This window comes from Mycetomoellerius zeteki, unplaced genomic scaffold (genome assembly GCF_001594055.1).
Source record: "Mycetomoellerius zeteki isolate Tzet28-1 unplaced genomic scaffold, Tzet1.0 scaffold642, whole genome shotgun sequence".
Lineage (NCBI taxonomy): Eukaryota > Metazoa > Arthropoda > Insecta > Hymenoptera > Formicidae > Mycetomoellerius > Mycetomoellerius zeteki.
Window position 1 is genome coordinate 4,007 of NW_017257657.1, and position 7,673 is coordinate 11,679.

Consider the following 7,673-nt stretch of genomic DNA (forward strand, 5'->3'; position numbering starts at 1 on the left):
GCTCACTGCTATTGGTGTATTCTTTTAGATCATCCAATAGCAGCGAGAGCTCATTGATCCGCTCCGCAACAGTTGAGTCTGCTGAACGCGACCAATGTGATGTGAGCACGCACGACAGCCTTAACCAAAGAGAAACCTGAGAGCTGCCATCCCGGCCTTTTTCCTGTAACGTTTCTAACCCCCGTACATTAGCGGCACTACCGTCCATTTTTGAGCTCCGGAAACTACGTACCACATCCTTTTTCTGACACTGTCGATAAAATCGTACCTATCCACAGGATAAGTGCAGACTATTCATATGATGGGATAGTCGGCACGTTTCTATCCTGTGGGTGTAGTATAGACACGAACCACGTCCACTTTTGACGATAAGATTTTATCGACAGTGTCAGAAAAAGGACGTGGTACGTACTTGCCGGAGCTCAAAAATGGACGTTGGTGTCGCTAGTGTACGGGGGTTAGAAGCATTAGAAGAAAAAGGCCGGGATGATCGTTCTCATGTTTCTATCTACGTTGACAAAAATAAGTGTGTGATTGAGAGTTGAAAAGAAATAAAGAAGAATACCTCAAGAATTGATCTTAATAGTGCCCAACCTCTACGATTAATATATCGTTTTAACGGCAGGTCCGCACTTTTTTCTTTCAGATTCTTTCATTTCGTGCAAAATCGCGTCGAATGAACATAATTTAATCGAAATGAAATGAAGGTGAGAGGAGTCTTCTGAATAATTGTCGAAGAGAGAGAGAAAAAAATATACTGTTTCATCCAGCATCAAAAGGTTGGAATTTGGGATTGACGCAAGTTTATACTCGCGGTGAGTAGTTTATCTTTTCGTTTCGTCCGAAGCATGCGCGATAGTTGATTTCTTTTTTTTTATTTTTCAACGCGGGGTTCTTCACGATTGTACTTTCCTCTTGTTTCGCGATAATTACGATCTGCAAAAATGTTCTCGCTCTCAACGCACTACCTGTCGCATCGTGTATAGGTTAAGAAAGGAGAGGAGTGCGCTTGAAAATTATTAAAATGTTAATATTAATTTGTTAAATTTAAATAGTAATACTCAAGAATTGTGTCCTGCTCGCCGATTTTGATGAAATTAAGCTTATTCGATGCGTTTTTACATGAAACGAAAGAATTTGGCAAAAAAGTGTCGCTCTGCCCCGCGAACCGAGATATTAAGCGTTAAAATTCACGACTATTCAGGTTAGGAAATCTGTCACAGTCACGCAGAAATACTGCGGCGAGCAGGACACAATTCTTGAGTATTACTTATTATTTTATGTAAATTATATTAAATCTTCGTTTAACTAAATTCTCTGCTTTGAAACACAAATTCATTGCTTTGAAATAAATTTTCTGCTATAAAACACTAATTCACTATTTTAAAAACAATTTGCTGTTTAGAAAACACAAATTCACTGCTTTAAAAATAAATTGTCTTGTTTAATTGTAAAACACAAATTATTTTCTTATTCTCTCACACATTATTTTTGTTTTTTAAAGTAGTGAATTAAGCCTATTCTACATTGTGCTTTTTGTTTCCTGTTCCTTGCTTTTGCTATTTTTTACACCTTTTTGCTTCTTATCCGACTTTGTTTTATGTTGCTCGAGATAAACGATAACGAACTTCGGCAGAAACAGGAAACACGTAGCAAAAAATACAATTGTCGATAAGACGATTGCAAAGGGGGAAAAAGCAAAAGGTAAAAAGCAAGAAACAGGAAACAAAAAGCATATTGTAGAACAGGCTTTAGTGTTTTAGAACAGAGAATTTGTTTTAAATCAATGAATTTGTACTTTTAAAGCACTACATTTGTTTTTAAAGCAGTGAAATAGTGTTTTATAGCAAAAAATTTGTTTTAAAACAGTGAATTTGTGTTTTTAAAGCAGCAAATTAGTGTTTTATAGCAGAAAATTTGTGTTTTTAAAGTAAAGAATTTAGTTAAACGAAGATTTAATATAATTTACATAAATTTACATAAAATAATAGGTAATATTCAAGAATTGTGTTCTGCTCGCCGCAGTATTTTGTGACAGATTTCCTAACCTGAATGATCGTGAACTTTAAAGTTAATATCTTGGTTCGCGGGGCAGAGCGACACTTTTTTTTGCCAGATTCTTTCGTTTCATGCAAAAACGCGTCGAATAAGCCTAATTTTATCAAAATCGACGAGCAGGACACAATTCTTGAGTATTACCATTCAAATTTTCAAAGAAAAATTAAGTTATATTGTCTCTTGTGCATTTCAAGTTATATATACAATTTTGGATATGTCTAATCTAATTTCTAAAAAACAAGATTAAATGTTGAACATATAGGTTGCGTTCACAGTTTAGGTGTTTACGCGCTGTAAGTTTCATTTTATCTTTATCACTCATTATATATGATTACATACAGAAGGAAAATAAAGAAAGCTTACAGCGCATAGTGCTCAGAATCGAAAAGCAGCCACTATCCTCATGTTTCCTCTAAATGGAAACTTAGAAGCAAACAAAGTTGCCTAGTATTGTAAGTTATTAAATTCTGTTATGTTTTCTCTAAGTTCCCCATTATTGATATCCTTTTCAATCTTAGCCTGACATCTACGAAAGCATACATATAGAAGCTAGAATAGTAATGTCACAATTAATTTGATAATTTAATAATAATAATGTGCTAATAAGCATCTTATTATTTCAAAGAATTTATTGCGAACAATATCAACCACTTAACTATACTTAATATGCCAGTATCCTGATTCTATAACTCTTAGTGACAATTCATCAGTATCATTACATCGTCGTCGTCGTCGTGCAGTTTCTTTTGCCATATATAGGATATCCCACCTCTACTGTATTTCTTCTTAAAAACGTATTCTTGAGGTAATAGGCAGCACTTTTATTACTTGTCACACTGTCACGCCTGAGCGCACTGTTTTGTGTTTAGTGAACTTTAATCGCTATTAATATAAAAACTATTGTAGCCTCGACATTTTTGTATTAAGATTTTTGTCTCTAAATTATTTCGTCTCAAAAGGAAATGCCTTTAAGAGGAAATGCATTTGTTTATGTCATTCACATATCGGTCTATTGCACTTATTATTATATAAGTATAAATTAAACTGGGCAAGTGTGGCATGGCGGATAACGCACTGGTTTATCATGTCAAAGGTCCCGGGTTTGATCCTGGTAGAAACCAAAATACACTTCTCTCGGTGTCTCTTCTTGGGAAAGGCCGGAGAGTATCCTTGCCCACAGAAACCTCTCTGCAGAAAAATCTGCCGTTCGGAACCGGCATTAAAAATTGTAAGTTCCATGTGCTTGTGGCAATCGAATAAATTGGCGTGCGCACCACAAGCATATGAGAGAGGTGTAACACAGGCTAGACCTAATGTAAGAAGAAGAAGAAGAAGAAAAAGAAGATAAATTAAACCATGCCCTATAATAAAATATAAAAATGATCAAATATCAATAAAAACGGTAAATAAATATAAATGCTATAAAGATGTGAATGAAAATCTGTAACGAGTATTATAGTAAATAAAATGAAATATGGACAAAAATAATTCTTTGAATTTATTTTATCTTTCGAAATTTGATTTTCTACAACCTTTTATATTGATATTTCGATATATCAATGTCAAGCTTTCTATTCGCAACTTTGATTTGAAATAGCTGAAGAGAAAAAGCTAAATCATTGCAAAAAATTATTGTGAGATCAAATAGCATTAAAAACTTTTAGTTCTAGCATTACTTTTTTTTGTCATCTGATTAAAGTCAATTCACTTTTTTTTCTACTATACTTGTGCTGCATATTCACAAAATGACCTGCCGGTGCACCAATGAGACAACGCTTGACAGCAGCGTATTAATTATGTAAAAAAAAATGGTGCGAACATATAGACGATTAAAGTTGAAACTTTTTATACTAATTATGGACACTACAAAATGGTGACGCTGAAGAAGCAGACAGTCGCGTCACGCTCGACCAGCGGTTCTCAACAAAGTTATTATTTGAGCGTATATTGCGCAAAAAAAATTGTTCTAAGCAGATTGTATCAATACAAACGTTATGCGTCACTTGAAAACAGTCCTATAAAGTGATATCAGATTCAACAAAAAAAAAACACGATAAAAAACAGTAGGGTAAACCCGGAAAATACGCCACACTAGGATTTATGCCGCAGAAGTAAAAAAAAATAGGAGTGGGAGTAATTTTCTCGCAACTACTCTGTTACATGCCTTTATGTTATATTAGTATTGAGTTATAATTTCAGCTTCTTACTGTTAATATTAATGAAATTATTGTGAGTTGAATCGATTTGTCATTGTAATAAGTAGCGCCATCATAAATTATAATCTACATAAAATGATTACTGTAGGGCGTGTAAAAGACCTAGTGATTATTTCGTGATACATACGAGTAGAGGAATAGTAAAGCATGTTGTATAGCAAAATACAAGTGCTTTGCTTTCGTATTCTTTGTTTAGTTTGTTGTCTTGTCCCACCTGTTTGAGATACCATATACGGCATTTTTAGCGGGCGGGATTTATGCTCAAAGCATACAAAGTGCGCAGATTGAAATCAGTGCGCTAAATGCAATAAACGCATTACATGAAATATGTACCTCTTGTCATAACACTTCTAATATATGTAGGAAGATTGTAATTATTATTTATTACTTCATATACATATTTATCATTTTTATTCCTTAATAAAACTTTATATATAATATAAACGCATTTTATAAGTTATTGTGCCATTTTACGTCTTATTTATATGCATTTGTAAATTTTTCATGAGCCGTGCATATCCACCCCCCCCCCCTCCTCCTATGAGTAGCCATATACCCACCCCTATGGGATATATGGCAAAAATGCAAGGGTTTCAAAAAGTTTATTTTTTAGTATGAAAAATTAATATTTCGAATTCCTAATATTTTTTTCATAGTAGTGGAAAGTATGAAGTTTTTACTGATATAGTTTATTTGCCTTAAACATGGTAAATAGTACTTGATAAATTAAATCTCCCTTAGGTGCGGCGTATATACCGGGTTTACTCTATATATGATTTCCGAGACTTAAATGCTGCATTCGGAAATATATTACCTGGAAATTTATTAATAATTTTTCTTCTAACAAGGGCCTTTTCTTAAAACTTAAAACATACATTTGGGTTAAAATTTTAAAAAAGGTCTCTCCCAGAAGAAAAGTTATTAAAAAATTAACTTCGGAGAGAGTTTCCGTATATATGAAAAAATTTTTTTTCTAGTAGTTTATATTGTGAAATTGAAAAGAAACTTTTATTGCCAGTCATCTGACGGGACAGAGCCCTGGCAGGAGCAAGTAAAGGTGCTACACTGAGTTGCATGACAGGGATTAATGCAATTGTACGTGGATATTTTAAGCTGAATAAAATGTTTCTTTTCAATTTATATAATCATATATTTTTTCGTATATAAAACATGACTCCTACTAACATTTTGAAAAATAATTATTCATTTTCATCGTATTATTTTGATGTAATCATCAAATATAAAATAAAAAAAAATATTCACGCATTACGTGCACGAAACTATTTGGTATTTCTCGTCAAACATGAAATATTAAACATATGCTTTCTCTTTTTTGTGTATTAGCAGAATATTTTGTATATAATCTACTCTAAATCTCGTGGAGTGAAATCTCGAAGAGACTGAAAATTGAGCTAGTGTCTTGAAAACAGAGTAAAAATACTACCACTTTTGTTCAAGAATGATAAATTTTCACTCTTTTTAGAGTGAGATTTACTCTTTTGAAATGAGATTCATTCCAAAGGAATGAAATCTCAAGCCCTTTCTTGGAGTGTAATATCAGGGTAAATGGAACCTTACTCCAAAAAAAGGATTGAGATCTCACTCCTTCGGTGTGAATCTCATTCCGAAAGAGTGAATCTCACTTTAAAAAGAGCGAAAATCTGTCACTGTTGAATAAGAGTGGTCATATTTTCACTCTTCAAGACCGGCTCAATTTTCAGTCTCTTTGAGTGAGATTTCACTCCACGTGATTTAGAGAGTATATTATCCTTCACTCTCGCGAATCATTTAGTAACACTGTTTACAGTCTAACAACACTGGTTATAATGTACTTAGGCAGAAGCAAGTTTGTGCTATGGCTACATTAAAACCCATTTGTATTTTCTGCAATAGTAAAAAATAAAATAATTTTATTCACACACAAGCCCATTTAGAAAAATGTGCCGGTATTATAAAAGTTCTCAAGGAAAATTCAAGAGGGAAGGATATACAATTACCGACATCGTTGAATGATTTCCAAGGCTATCATTCAAAATACTAGAAATTAAAAATATATTTCCTATACCGGAAGCTAGATCTTTAATGCCTAAATGATTCAATGTGAATTATATATATATATATATATATACATAGGTATATACAGGATGTAGAAAAAGTCCCTGACCCCTTAAATATCTTGAAAAGTAATCTTTGAGAAAAATAATTTTTGAGAAAAATATTTTATACAAAAGTTGTAGGATTGAAAATGATCTGTTGACTGACCTTATCAATTTGACCTTGGATGGCGTCACCAAGATCAAGTCAAGGTCAAATCGATTTTTTTAAACGAAATACCCTATTTTTTATTTTAGAATCTAATAGCTGAGGTCGGCAGCTTTCCAAAATACTATAATAAAGCCTCTTTTTAATCAGTACTTTTCAAGTTATGAGAGTGAAAGTTAGGAAACCGCTGGCATTAGCATTATCTAAAGTATTACGTAGAGATTGCCCGACTGGATTTATGAGTCATGTATGTGCCCGCGAATGTCTGTATCTCTATCTCCTCTTCCCTCCTACCCTTTCCTTCTCCTTCCCCTATTCCCTCCTACTCCTTTCCATCCTCTCTCCCTCCTTCCCACTCTTTCATCAAAGCTTTCTACATAAGCTAGAGATCTCTCCTGTCAAATTCACTTTTTCTGTGACCTGCGATTGAGAAGGTATACTTTTTCGTGATCTCCGTTCTGAGATTGCTTATCACCACATAGTTACCTTTGTTTATAAAGTATTTATTTAAAATACTTTATCTGGAGACACGGTAGTGTCTCGGCGCTAAGCCAAGCGCAGCGACATTATCGTGGATACTTTACGCGAGCCGGCGAGTTGCGGCAGATTGAGATTATCAGATCTCAATAACGGCTGACCTGATCGAGTTCTATATACGCTCAATCGATAGCTACTGCTCGGATTATATAATAAAAGTGCTTTTATTTTTTTCCTACGTGCCCTACGAGCGGAGATATCGCGATGCAAAGTTCCGAACTGCTACTTTTTTAGATTCAGATTCAGATACGTCGTCGTCATTGTCATTATTATTGTCGTCGTCGACCGCATTCCTTTCGTCTCCGTCTGACATTCTTTACGCAAGGAGCGCTAGTTTCGTGTCGTTCTGATATTCGTTATGGAAGGAGTATATATATATGTCATCACATATATACATACAATTTGACGCGCGCGTGGTGTAAAAATACTATGTGACGCACACTATTATTAATTAAATTATTAGTCGGCGCAAATTATTAATTAAAATTAAAATGAAATAGTAATTAAAATTGAAATGAAATATCGAGATTGTCGTTGAAGATCTAGGTATTTACAGCGTCGAGGAAGAGGATGTCTAGATGTTCACCGTCGAGGAATTAA

General features: G+C 33.9%; 1 protein-coding gene across 1 annotated transcript in view; it reads left to right on the top strand.

Moving 5' to 3' along the window:
• Positions 1 to 527: 527 nt before the first annotated feature.
• LOC108728841 (3'-5' ssDNA/RNA exonuclease TatD) overlaps positions 528 to 7,673 on the top strand; it is a 14,867-nt gene continuing 7,721 nt past the window's right edge. The window contains exon 1 of the mRNA XM_018457638.1: positions 528 to 815. The gene's annotated coding sequence lies outside the window, so the exon portion shown is untranslated. The remainder of the gene's footprint in view (positions 816 to 7,673) is intronic.